Source organism: Callospermophilus lateralis, chromosome 4, assembly GCF_048772815.1.
Source record: "Callospermophilus lateralis isolate mCalLat2 chromosome 4, mCalLat2.hap1, whole genome shotgun sequence".
NCBI classification, from domain to species: Eukaryota; Metazoa; Chordata; class Mammalia; order Rodentia; family Sciuridae; genus Callospermophilus; species Callospermophilus lateralis.
Window position 1 is genome coordinate 108,889,422 of NC_135308.1, and position 13,834 is coordinate 108,903,255.

The following is a 13,834-nucleotide window of genomic DNA, read 5'->3' on the forward strand; positions in this document are numbered from 1 at the left end:
GGAACTCGGGACTGAAGTGGAATAAATTAAATTCCCTGCAGGTTTGATTTTATCAAAATGAACCTCTTTACAAGTATAATTGACTAATAAAAATAAATATCTTAATTACTTTGAGAATTATCAAAAATAGGAAAGATACATTATTTTTATAAAGTGAGTGCTTTTTCTTTAGCAATCTATCAATTTTTACTACCACTCATGAGCTTTTCCAACCTTTACTACTAACCCATTGGAAGTCAGAAATACTAAAGCATTGTCATAAACAGCCTCAGGTGTCAGGGATAGAGGGGAGAAAGAAGTAGAAAAATAATATATCTTGGAAGGCTGGAGTCTGAGTTCTATATCATGTGAACTTCTTGTAAAATTTCATGATGGTTTGGTAGATCTGAGTGTTGTTTTATGACCTTTGTGTCTTTATTTATTTTTTAAAATGGTAAGTTTTTATCCTTTTAAAAGTGATTTGGCTAGGTGAGTGGTACATGTCTGTAATCCTATAAACTCAGGGGACTTACACAGAGGATGATCACTTGTTCAAATCCAGCCTCAGCAACTTAGTGAGACCCTTTCTCAAAATAAAAGATAAAATGGGCTGTGTTCAATCTCTGCTATCAAAATAAATAAATAGATAGATAGATAGATGATAGATAGATAAATGATTAGGGATAGTTAAGTCATAAAGCACCCCTGAGTTGCAGCCACAGTGCCAAAAAAAGAAAGAAAGAAGAAAAAGAAAGAAAGAAAGAAAGAAAGAAAGGAAGGAAGGAAGGAAGGTAAATTGTATTGCCATAGATATTTCCGTAGAAAGGAATGAAAACGTATAGTTTTGAACCTATTGCATTTTCTAGGTCAGAAAACTACATATTCCTTTGTGCTTAGTTTCACCATTTAGAAATTAAGAGAGAAATTAAAAGCAAAACACCCTGAAGTCATAAACTACCTTTTCATTAAAGAAACAAGTTATGGTTTCTATTGAAAAAACTTCAATTACTTACAGATGTGGAAGGTTCTTATTTTATAAATATATATTACATTATTGTTACCTAGTGAAAAAGTCTTTTAACATGCTTCAACTTTATCGTGTATCTATTTTCTTCTTAAATACCTCCTTTTTGTTTGTTTGTTTGTTACTGATTAAAGCTGTGAAGGAATATGGAAGGAGATATGAGGGAAGACATCAATAAGTACAGGAGGGGTTCATGAGAGCATCAAAACAGTGAACATTTCCATAGAAATTTTTCACAGAGGCATCTATACACCATGGAGTATTACACAGCACTAAAAAATGACAAAATCATGGAATTTGCAGGGAAATGGATGGCACTAGAGCAGATTATGCTTAGTGAAGCTAGCCAATCCCTAAAAAACAAATACCAAATGTCTTCTTTGATATAATGAGAGCAACTAAGAATAGACCAGGGAGGAAGAGCAGGAAGAAAAGATTAACATTAAACAGAGACATGAGGTGGGAGGGAAAGGGAGAGAAAAGGGGAATTGCATGGAAATGGAGGGAGACCCTCATTGTTACACTAAATTACATATAAGAGGTTGTGAGGGGAATGGGAAAATAAACAAGGTGAGAAATGAATTACAGTAGATGGGGTAGAGAGAGAAGATGGGAGGGGAGGGGAGGGGGGATAGTAGAGAATAGGAAAGGTAGCAGAATACAACAGTTACTAGTATGGCATTTTGTAAAAATGTGGATGTGTAACCGATGTGATTCTGCAATCTGTATTTGGGGTAAAAATGGGAGTTCATAACTCACTTGAAGCTAATGTATGCTAATGTATGAAATATGATATGTCAAGAGCTTTGTAAGGTTTTGAACAACCAATAAAAAAAATTAATATTGACAAAATAAAAAAAAAAGAAATTCTTCACAGACCAGAGAAAATACTTGAAAAAACTTTAGTAGCAGATGATCTATAATAAAGAATTAAGGGTGAAATACTATGCTTTTCATTTGCCAATATTAGATAAGATTAATAAAATTACGAGCATTTACACAACTTTTGTGTTTAAAAGGTGCAGTTTTTAACTATTTCAAGAATTTACTTGTGTAACACATGATGTATATCTCCACTTGACTCATCATTCCAGGTTTCAGATCTGATATGGTTTATTTGTTATTCAATCCCATTTTCTTTTACCCATTACATCAAAATGACTTCTTATTTCACCATCAAAGATCATACAGATTCCTAATATCATTCAAAATGAAAATGAATAGTGATATTTAATATTTGTTAAATAAGAGGCAACAAAACATGGTCAGGACTTTCCAATTCCTTCTTAATGCTTACCATAAAAAATAATATTAACAATGGTCCTCCAAATAGTTTAGATGAGATGCGGGCAATATACTTGATGCCCAATATGAAAAAAAAAATTCTCACTAAAAGAATATATTATGTTTTAGTGCCTCTATCAGAGCTACCAATCTAGCAGGTTCTGGTCAGGGGCGAAGGGGGATAAGAAAAATAAAAACTCACAGATGCATATCTTGAGATAATAGCTGGGGTCAGGTGGAGTGCTGCTCTCTGATGTAAAATCAGGTTTAAAGAGATATGCCAGCAATTTTTATTTATATATGTACCATTATTAGATTTAAAACTATGCAAGCATTATTCGTTGTATTTAGGAAATTTATAGCATTAGCAACATTATGCAACTTTCTCAATGTTGCATTCTACAGTTGCAATGTGCAATATTAGAAGCTTTGTGTAGCTCTCAAGAAAGTCTGTTGTCTGAAATTAATGTTAGGCAGGCAGGTTCAGGAGCAGTGGAGCTGGTGAAACATTGTGATTGTCTAGCAAGAAAGTTTCTCTATTCCCAGGAGTTGTGTGCCTGAGATCAAGATTGAGGCTAATAAGACTCTAGCACAGAGCCTCCTCATGGAGGACATTACCATAGCAGTTAGGTATCCTGCACCTTGCACAGAAACTTTCCCAGGCACCAAGCATGCCACAGCCATGATGTCATCAGAGACCCCAATCTCAGACACTGCTCTGCTCTCCCATTCTTTACCATCCCTCTCCACATTGGGTATCAAGGAGATAATTTAGAGGATCAAAGAGATCCTTATCTTTAAAGACTGTGATAAGACACTTTGGTTCCATTTGATTTCTGATATCTCTCTCTCTCTCTCTCTCTCTCTCTCTCTCGTTTGTAATAATTTTATTTTGTTTTTGCACTGGGTTGAAATCTTTTTTAGCAATGCAATAACTTAAATGCTACTTTTAAAAACTGTTCAGAGTCTAGGTTAACTCATTAGAGAACAGTTTAATTATTTAATACAATGTGTGGGCAACTCTAGATTATCTTCATAACCACACTAAAATGCACTCCTGGCATTGCTTAGGCATTCCAGGCTCTGGGCCATGCCATGGGAGTTGGTTCCTTTGAGAATGTCTGTCAGCATGAATAAAGCAAAGATTCCTCAGAAGCGCTGATTGAGTACTTAGAAGACTTATTAGAATCCATTTTTACTGTTCATCACAATCATTTAGGTGACTTTCTGTAGAGAAATAAAAATAATTTATATTTATTAATTTTGGTAATGATGGGCAGGTTTAATTCTGTGCATTTGTAGCAGTGTATATAAAAACAACCCATGGGAAAAAATAGATTATCAAATAACATTTGATGATTATTTCATATATACTAACTCTCATATATGTAAGGGATCATATTTTTATTCCATTAATTAGCCATCTATAATTTAAACAAGAAAGGAAGGGGAAATATAATAAAATCATCATATCTAAATGTGTTTAATTTCTCATTTATGACATAAAGTCATTTTTTTTCATAGAAAGTATTTGTGCTTTTCTGTTAGAGAGGCATAGATTTAAAATACAAATGTACCATGCAATAGATTTGTTACTTTGAGTTACTCAATTTCCTTAAGCTTTAGTTTCTCTCTTGAAAAATGTAGTAGGAATTTTAAGAGTATTTTTGATAATTAAATGAATTATATAAGCAAATGTGCTCCATAAATCATGTGAAACTTAGACTCTAAGAATAAATGTATTAATTATTTTATTTTTCTTTTAGCCAGAAATAATTCTCAATTCTGGAAAGTGAATTTGTAGTACTTGTGGTTTATTAAATGCACTATTTATTCTGGTGACTGAAAACTTATATTTTATCTCAATTCATATAACACAAGTATGAAATTGTTGTCCTTAAAGCTAAATAAAGTATTGAAGTTCAGAGACATGTAACTTCCTTTAATTCATATAACTAGCAAATGTCAAATATAATCTCAGACTATCCAAAAGTAAAGTCTATACTCTTAAGCACAGTATTACAAGTTTGTATTTAATTAAAAACACAAGAGATATAGAGAGTGATTTCCAGGTTTTATCAATGGAAAATTAATAACATAATATAATAAAAAATACAAATCATTTTATATACTTTTTAATGTACTATTTTAAAATATAATCCAAATATATTCTATTTAATATGATTGAATGTAATATGATTGAATGAATGTTATTGCATCAGTGCTGAAATTTGAGTCTTTTTCGAACTTCTATATGTTCAATTTACCTCAGATTTTCTAATAATTCTAATAATTTAGATAATAATTTCACTATTACTCAGAATGGCTATTAAACAGTAGAAATATTAAACAATGCCATTAATGTAATCTAGTAAAACCAGCAGTTCTAAATTCTAAGAAATATTCTCTCTTTCATCCACTAAACTAGTTTGCTTTTGGCCATCAATGTTTTTAATCTTTGTTTTTCCATTTTATTCAGAGTACATCTATTTCTTTGGCTTTGGAGATTAAGAAACAAAAATATAAAATACAGAAAATATCAGAATGTGTCTTAAAATTATTTATCATGTTTTATACATAAATTGTGTGAAGAATGAGCTACTTAATATTTTATCCATGTTACCTCCACTTGCTCAAGGGACTCATTCGGTGAGTAAAAATCACAAGAAGAATGTGCACCATACTCAAAGGAATATAAAGCATAATACAAATTAGTACTGAATTTCAAAAAGGAAGCTGGGGAACAGTGTCCAATGAGACAGAGAAAAAAATGATAACAAGAAAATAACAATGTCAGGGGGGCTGGGATATAGCTCAGTTGGTAAGGTGCCTGCTTCACATGCACAAGGACCTGAGTTCAATCCCCAGCCCCACCAAAATAATAATAATAATACAACACAAAGTCTGAAAAATTTTTCCCTCGATGATATTTTCTGGATAGAGACAGCAACAAAATACAGAATCTTAATTCCTACTGTGATCTCTACTCAATGTCCATGACACTTTTCAAATTGAGGAACTGCTGTATTTTAATAAATGCATTTATTATGTTCATTATTTTTAATCTGTCTTCATTTAATAATTTTAGCTATCATAATAATGTTCATAATTTATATATTTTCTTGCTTATTCGATTGCTCATTAGCACTAAAGATTTTTTTGATTGATTAATACTGTAATTTATAAGTTAAGTATAATATTTTAAGCTAGTATCCTCTCTGAAACAACTGTAATATAGTCATGCTTAAAAGAAATAATAGTCATATTTAAAAGAAATAAAATGATAGAATAAAAGCAAAAATAACAGTGTACAATACAAAAATATGGCAGACTGTTTTATTTGTTTATTTTTAAATCAGGTTATTTTATTGGCTATTATTGCTTAATAATCTTAAGTAACTGAATTCTTAAAGCATCAATATACATATTTATAAAAAGGACATAACCTCTTCTAAATTACCACATAACTGTGATGATTGAGTAAGATGTGATACAGAACAACATAGTCCAAAAAAAGGTATGAAATAGTGTGTTTTGTAAAACAGCAATTCTTTTATAAAGGAATTTCTATCTTATCTAAAAGGAACAACAACAAAAAAATAAATAAATTTTTATCAGATTTGCATGTTGCATAAGAGCAATGGTGGGAGCCTAAACATTCATTTTTTATATACAGTTTTGAAGAAAAAATATATAAAGGAGAACATATAAAACTGCATAAAACATATACTATAAGCATAACTAGGAAATAGAGAATATTTTCCAATTACTTCTAAGGGGAAAAACAAATGCCCAATTCCATCAGTGTCTGGAAAGACTAGGACAGATGCAGAAAACAGCATAGAAATAGTTTGTTGCAGACATTAATTTCATAGTTCATGTAATTTTAAAAATGAAACTGTATGCTAGTGACAGAAAAAAGAAATTTGAAGATTATTAAAACACCATTGAAATATAAAATATTTTCATTATAAGAATAACTAGTGAGGCTGGGCTATAGCTGTGATAGAGCACTTGACTAGCATGTGTGAGGCAGTGAGTTTGATTCTCACCACCACATATAAACAAGTAAATAAATAAAGGTCCATCAATAACTAATAAAAATACAAAAATGAATAACTAGCAAAGTTATTTAAATTCTACAGTCACTGGTTTTCTATTCAGAATTATAAATCAACAATTACATAGAACCCACAGATAGATCTTCACACATGCTAAGCAATCATCCATTGGTTGATTTAAATATCCAGCCATAGAACTCAGTACACATTTGTATGTGAGATATATTTCTAATTTCTTTTTTGTTTTTCCAATGGATAACCCATTTCCCTAACACTGTTAGGCTTGAGACAATGGTAGAGTCTGGAGAGTGAGTTGCACCAGCACCAGTGTCATGTTATGCTCTATCCCAGGATTTTCACAATGAGATCCATATGCAGTCTTATAGCTGGAAATGGAACTGAATGTATTGAAACATAACTTTGAGATGAGACATTTATTTATCTTTTCACTTTTCTGGAAAAAAAAATGTTTCTTTTTTTGCAAGGGCTTTGGCCTCTTATCATTTCAGACCATTTCTGTTATAATTGCCTTTTTTTAAAAAAATGTTTTTTGTTGTAAGTAGACACAATACTTTTATTTTGGTTTTAGGTGGTGCTGAAGATCAAAACCAGTGTCTTACATGTGTCAGGAGAGAGCCCTACCACTGAGCCCCAGTCCCAGCCCCTAAAATTGCATTTTGTAAGCCTGAAAATATACTCTTCTTGAATCTACTTTTTCTTTCTCCCTACATATCATGAGGTCATATGCCAAAATATGCAGCAATTTTTACATTAATGATTCCTAATTTTATTTTTGTAAACTTCAAGTGTTCATATTGCCTTAGAAAATTGTATGTTTCATTATGATCTATGACTTCACAAGAAGAAACAAAAGTACAAAGTAATGGGGATTAACATTCTCTAAAGAGCAACACACAAAACAATGAATGGGCAAAGTTTTTCTATTTTAGGGAAAAATTAAGAATTCATTCTGATCATTTAGAATGGCCTAAAACAATCTCCCTTAGTCTATATTATAAATGATGTAAGATTTATCTTTAAGGTTTTATATTTCCTCTGACTGAGTTTTATGTTTCCTCTGTGTTGAATTTAATCTTAGTTTGTAAATTTTTACTCTTATTAAAAGTAGTGAGAATTTTAAATTATTTTTAAAACTCAGTGCATATAACTTCATATAACTCAGTGCATATAACTTCAATTTAAATTGAATTTTAAATTTTAAATTTTAAATTATTTTTATAACTCAGTGCATATAACTTCAATGCATATAATATTTCTCTACAGGTTATCTTATTATTCATTGGTTTGACCTGAAAAGTCTCCATTCATATTATTATTTTGAGACTTTTATTTAGTTGATATTTAATTCAGAGTCCCATATATTTCAAACTCAATGAAAATTCGGATTGATTATTCTTTCTTATTCAAAACATAAGATTACTATGATAATAAAAAGTGAAGAAATACAGAGTGCACAGTAAAAAAAAAGAATCAACACAAAACCTATATTAAATTCTATGTACATCAAAATAATTTATCAAAGATAAAAATTCAGAACTTGAGTAATATGCCACAAAATGCTGATATTTAATTGCAATTATTATTGCAAGAATATATAATGCTTGTCCATAGGCCTAAATCATTTGTAATCATACAGTATAGAGGACCTGTTAAATGAAGACAAGTAGAAAACTTGCTATAATGTATGTGACTGTTTATATCTTAACTTGATTTTATCTGCAAAGTTTCTATTTTCAAAGATCATCTCCATAGTTTCCAGGAGGGCTTGACTGTTAAACGGTATTACTAAACTAGTTCAGATTCCAATGTTACGCATATCATAAAAATTTTAAGCAAAAACTTATCTCTTGAGAATGTAACAATTTATGTGCTTTCAGAATTTTTAAAGAATCTTCCTTTATTTTGACATTTTCCATAATGGATTATAGGGACATGCATAATATAAGTAATTAAATGTAGTAAATTGAGATTAAATACACAATTTACAATAAGATATAACTGAAGAGAGGACTGATGGTGGATTAGAGTAAGGGTACACTCTCCAGTTGCTCCTCAATTTGAGATTACAGCAGCAGGATTGCTTTTTGGTGAGGTGAATGCCAGAGGGAATTTACTGAAATTCAACCTTGGACAGGAAAACAATCATAGGGACAAAGACATTCAGAAGTTTTGAATGTAGAGAAATAAATAATACATTAGAGATATGCTAGCTTTGCTAGCATTAGCATCAGTGCCATAGTTCACTGCAGAAGGGAGGGATAACCCAGTCAAAAACAGAGGAGAATCTTTGGAATAGAGAGGGATCTTAACCAACCCAGAGATTGTTATCAAATTAATAATTCAAATGTGATCAGAATGTCTTGACTTTTGAGTGGAGAGTCATGTTGAGAACCATCTACAAGTGGCCAGGTAGGAGTTTGCAGAGGTGGGAGATTAGGAGTTTATAAAGGGTGTCAAGAGTATGTCCCAGCACACTCTGTTGTAGGATCCAGAATGTGCCTGGACCAGTGTGACTAAAACACTTTACAAGAGGATTATACCCAGAGAAATTCAGGCTTGAGATACGGAAGAGACAGAAGCTGAGTTTCTGATGTTGCTAGAGGACAATGCAACCAGCTGGGAAGAGACCAGATGGACAAACAGCCATACTTGCACTCCAGGCCTGATCTTGGGGAAATTACATTCATGGCAGTGGAGTAAGTGAGAGCTGTGGAGGGTTGCTCTGAGAGTGGCATTTTAACAAGATTCCTGAGCCCCAGACATCTGGCAAAGATTGTTCTCTGCCCAGCAATAGTGCATGTGAATCTATCTCATATATCTTCTGACAAAGTTCCAAATGCTGGCCATAATTAAATCCCACCTATTGGAATTTCCCATTTAGAGCCCTAAATGATTCATGATTTAGGAGTTTGTTGATATATTTCATCCAGGTAAAACTTCAATTTTCATTATACTTTTAAACTTCTGTTGACTTTTCAAATATTTCAAATTTTATTTTGCCTTCCTACCTCATTTTCTCTGCACTTAAGGGACTATAATTTTACTGAATTATTTAATTTATATAATGCCTGTCTCTCATCATTCATGTTTGTGGTGGTTATTTATATGGTGAATCTCATAGTTGACAACTTCTGTTTAATGTTAGATCTAGTTCATAGCTGTTTATTGTTAATGCTGATGTTAAATGCTAAGCCCACTATTTTCATATGGCAATTGTGATAAAGATGTCATATTAAGCATTAGACATTTATCTTAATCTGTATATTGGTTGCTACCCTTATTGCTATTATTTGTTCCATGTTTTTATAAGAAGAGTTTGGAAGCAATTGGGATGCTACAAGTACACAGCATAGAAATTCTACTGATGAGATACACTCACAACTGAATCAAGTAACAATATACCTCATTCCATTCATAAACTGCCTAAGCTCTAACAATACTTCGGCACTTAGAATAGAAAACACAAATTGATGACCAGATCATAAGTAGGAATAGCTAGAGGGGCCTCCATCTCACTTCTTGACATGTTTTCAAACAGCAAAAACAGAAAGACTTCCCAAGAATAGAAATGAAAACTATATACCAAAATTATGCATGCATAAAAAGGAATAGGAATCCATCTCAACAGATTCACAAGTCCCAAACCCCTGAAAACATGGAGAAAAAGGCAAACAAGTCTCCCTCCCCCGTCAAACGTACAATCTTTCAAGAAAGAAATCCATGAATACAAAAGTGGTTGCAATTACCGAAAAAGATAAAAATTTGATTATTAAAATGTTCAAAGAGTAGAAAAAGATCTAAGGAATGAATTAAGAAAGCAAATACAGAAGGTAATGGATTATTTCAATAAAGAAACAGAAATACTGAAAATAAACCAATCAGAACTTGAAATGAAAACACAATGAATCAAATAACAAATTTACTTCACCCTGTCACCAACAGTTTAGATCACTTAAAAAATAAAATTTCAGCCTTGAAGACAGAAAATCAGTCCTTTAAGACATGGTAAGTAAATTTGAACATTCAGCGTGCAATAAAGGAAAAAAGAACAGACCATGATCAGAGTATACAAGAACTCTGGTACAACATCTGGTACAAGTCATCCAGACCAAATTTTGGAGTCACTATGATAGAAAAGAATATTAAGATACATGCTAATGGCATTAAGAAACTTTAAGGAAATAATAGTGAAAAAAAATTTAACCTGAGAAATGAGATGGTCATTCATACATATAAGGCATATAGAACTCTAAATAGACAAGATCAAAACAGGACCTTTCCAAAACACAGCATAATTTTTAATGCAGAATATAGAATATAAAGAAAGAATTAAAACATCTGGTCACATTTAGAGGCAAACCAATAAGACTCATTTCTGAGATCTCAATTCAGACTCTAAAATCAGGAGAGCCTAAATTGAGATATTCCAAGCTCTAAAAGAAAATAATTGACATCAAATACTTCTAAATCTAACAAAACTGCTTTTTAGAATTTAATAAGACATGAAAACTTTCCATGATGAAAATAAAACTAAATAAATTCATAACCACTAATCCAACACTACCAAAAGCACATATAGATATACTACACACAGAAATTAAAAAACAAACTCCCAAATGAATGAGAGAGAAAGAGAGAGAGAGACAGAGAGACAGAGAGAGAGAGAGAGAGAGAGAGAGAGAGAGATATTTAATATTTATTTTACAGTTTTTTGGTGGACACAACATCTTTATTTTATGTGGTGTTGATGATTGAACCCAGCGCCCCACACATGCCAGGCGAGCATGTTACCACTTGAGCGACATCACCAGCCCTGTAAAAATTCTTAATAAAATATTAGCACATGAATTTAAAAATGCATTAATAATATAGTAGAAAATTATCAAAAAGTTTTCACTCCTGGGATGCAAGTTTTTTTCAACATATGAAAATCAATAAATGTAATTCACCACATAAATAGAATTGAGGACAAGAATCACAGAACAATCTCAATAGAAATAGAAAACATTTCAGACAAAATCCAGTACTGATTCATGCTAAAAATATTGGAGAAACTAGTGATAGAAGAGACTTACCTCAACATTATAAAGGCTATATATTACCAACACAAAGCCAATATCATACTGAACATAAGAAAACAATGCATTTCATCTAAAATCAGAAACAAGACAAGGATTTTCACTCTCAACACTGCTATTCAATATAGTTGTTGAAATTCTAATCCGTCAATCATGTGAGAGTAGGAAACTAAGGGGATATAAACAGAAAAATCAAAGTCAAATTTTTTGTTTATTAATGACACAATCCTATATGTAGAAGACTCTAAAAACCCAGCAGAAGATTTATATAATTGATACACAAAGTCAGCAAAGTAGCATGATACATAGTCAACATGCAAAAATCAATAGTTTTCTTATATTCCAACAATGAATCTGAAATGAAAAAAAATCAGGGAAACTATCCCACTCACAATAACCAAACACACACACACACACACACACACACACACACACACACACAATAATTGGGAATAAATCAAATGAAGAAGGTGAAAGATCAATCTTTACAATAAAAACTATAGAACATTGAAGAAAGAAATTGAAGATGATCTCATGAAACTCCTTCCATGTTTTTGGATAGGCAGAATTAATATTTTCAAAATGGCCATATTACCAAAATCACTGAGCATATTCAATGCAATATCTATTAAAATGCTATTGAAATTCTTCATAGACCTATAAAAAACAGTCCTAAAATTTATTTGGAAAAATAAAAGATCCAGAATAGCCAAAGCAATGTTGACAAAGAACAGTGGTGATGGATTCATCACAATACCTGATCAAAAATTATACTATAGACTTACAAAAACAAAAACATTATGGTATTGGCAGTGAACATAAAGACAAATAGTGAAAAAAAATAGAACAGAACATAGATAAACCCACACAGATATAGTTATCTGATATTTGGCAAAGTTGTCAAAACGTATGTTGGAGACAAGTTAGCCTTTTAAACAACTGGTGCTGGAAAAAGTGAATATAGATATATAATCTGAAAATAGGAAAAATTCAAATTCTTTCTTATCTGTGTTCCTTTTATTTCTTTCTCATCTCTAATTCCTTTTTAAAAATGATTAAATACTCTAGGGATATAATAATAATAAAAATAACTATGAACCTGAAACTGAAAAAAAACAGATATAGACAAATGGAATAGAATACAACCCAGAGAGACAAAACCACAAAGCTATAGTAATTTGACTCTTGAAGAAGATGCCAAAAAGATACATTAGGGAAAAGACAGACTCTTTAGCAAATGGGGCTGGAAAAAATGGATATCCTCATGCAGAAGAATGAAACTAGACCCTCACTAGTCACCTGCACACACACAGAAGAAAACCATCTACAAGTGGATCAAAGACATAGGTGTATGGTGTATGACTCCCAAATTTGCAAATGCTATTTAAAAAAATAGGGGAAAGCTCCAAAACATAGGCAAAGGCAAGATTTCCTGAATAGAACTCCTATAGCTCAGAAAATATTGAAGATTGATAAATGCAGTGACACCAAATTAAAAATCTTCTGCACATCAAATGAAACAACAGAGTGAATAGACAGCCTATGCAATTGAGAAAAAATTTGCTCACTATTCTCTGGGAAGAGTATTCATACCAAGAATAAATATATGACTCAAAAAACACAATAGAAACAACAAAAAATTACAAATCACCTATTAAGTGAGCAAATTAACTACAGAGACATTTAAAAGATAGTACAAATGACCAATAATTCTATTTAAAAAATTTCAACATTTTTACCCATTAGGAAAATAAAAATCAAAATTACATCAAGATTTGATCTCACTTCAATCAGAATTGGAATCATCAAGAATACAAACATCATCCAAAATAGTCAAAGTAATCCTTAGCAAGAAGAGTGAATCAGGTGGCATCACTATACCAGGCCTTAAACTATACTGTAGAACAATAGAAACAAAAACAGCATGGTATTATCACCAAAATAGATATGTAGACCAATCATACAGAATAGAAGACACAGAGAAAAACCCACAGAAATACAGTAATCTCAGACTAGACAATGGTGCCAAAAACATATATTGGAGAAAAGATAGCCTCTTCAATAAATGATGCTGGTAAAACTGGAAATTCATATGCACACAAAAAACTCAACTCAAAGTGAATCAAAGATCTAAGATTTAGACCAGAGACCCTGTGCCTAATAGAAGAAAAAGTAGACCCAAATCTTCATCATGTGGGATTAGATTCTGACTTTATTAATAAGAATCTACAGCACAAGAATTAAAACCAAGAATCAATAAATGGGATAGATTCAAAATAAAAAGTTTCTTCTCAGCAAAAGAAACAATCAGTGAGGTGAAGAGAGAGCCTACAGAATGAGAGCAAATATTTACCATTAAAACCAAGAATCAATAAATGGGATAGATT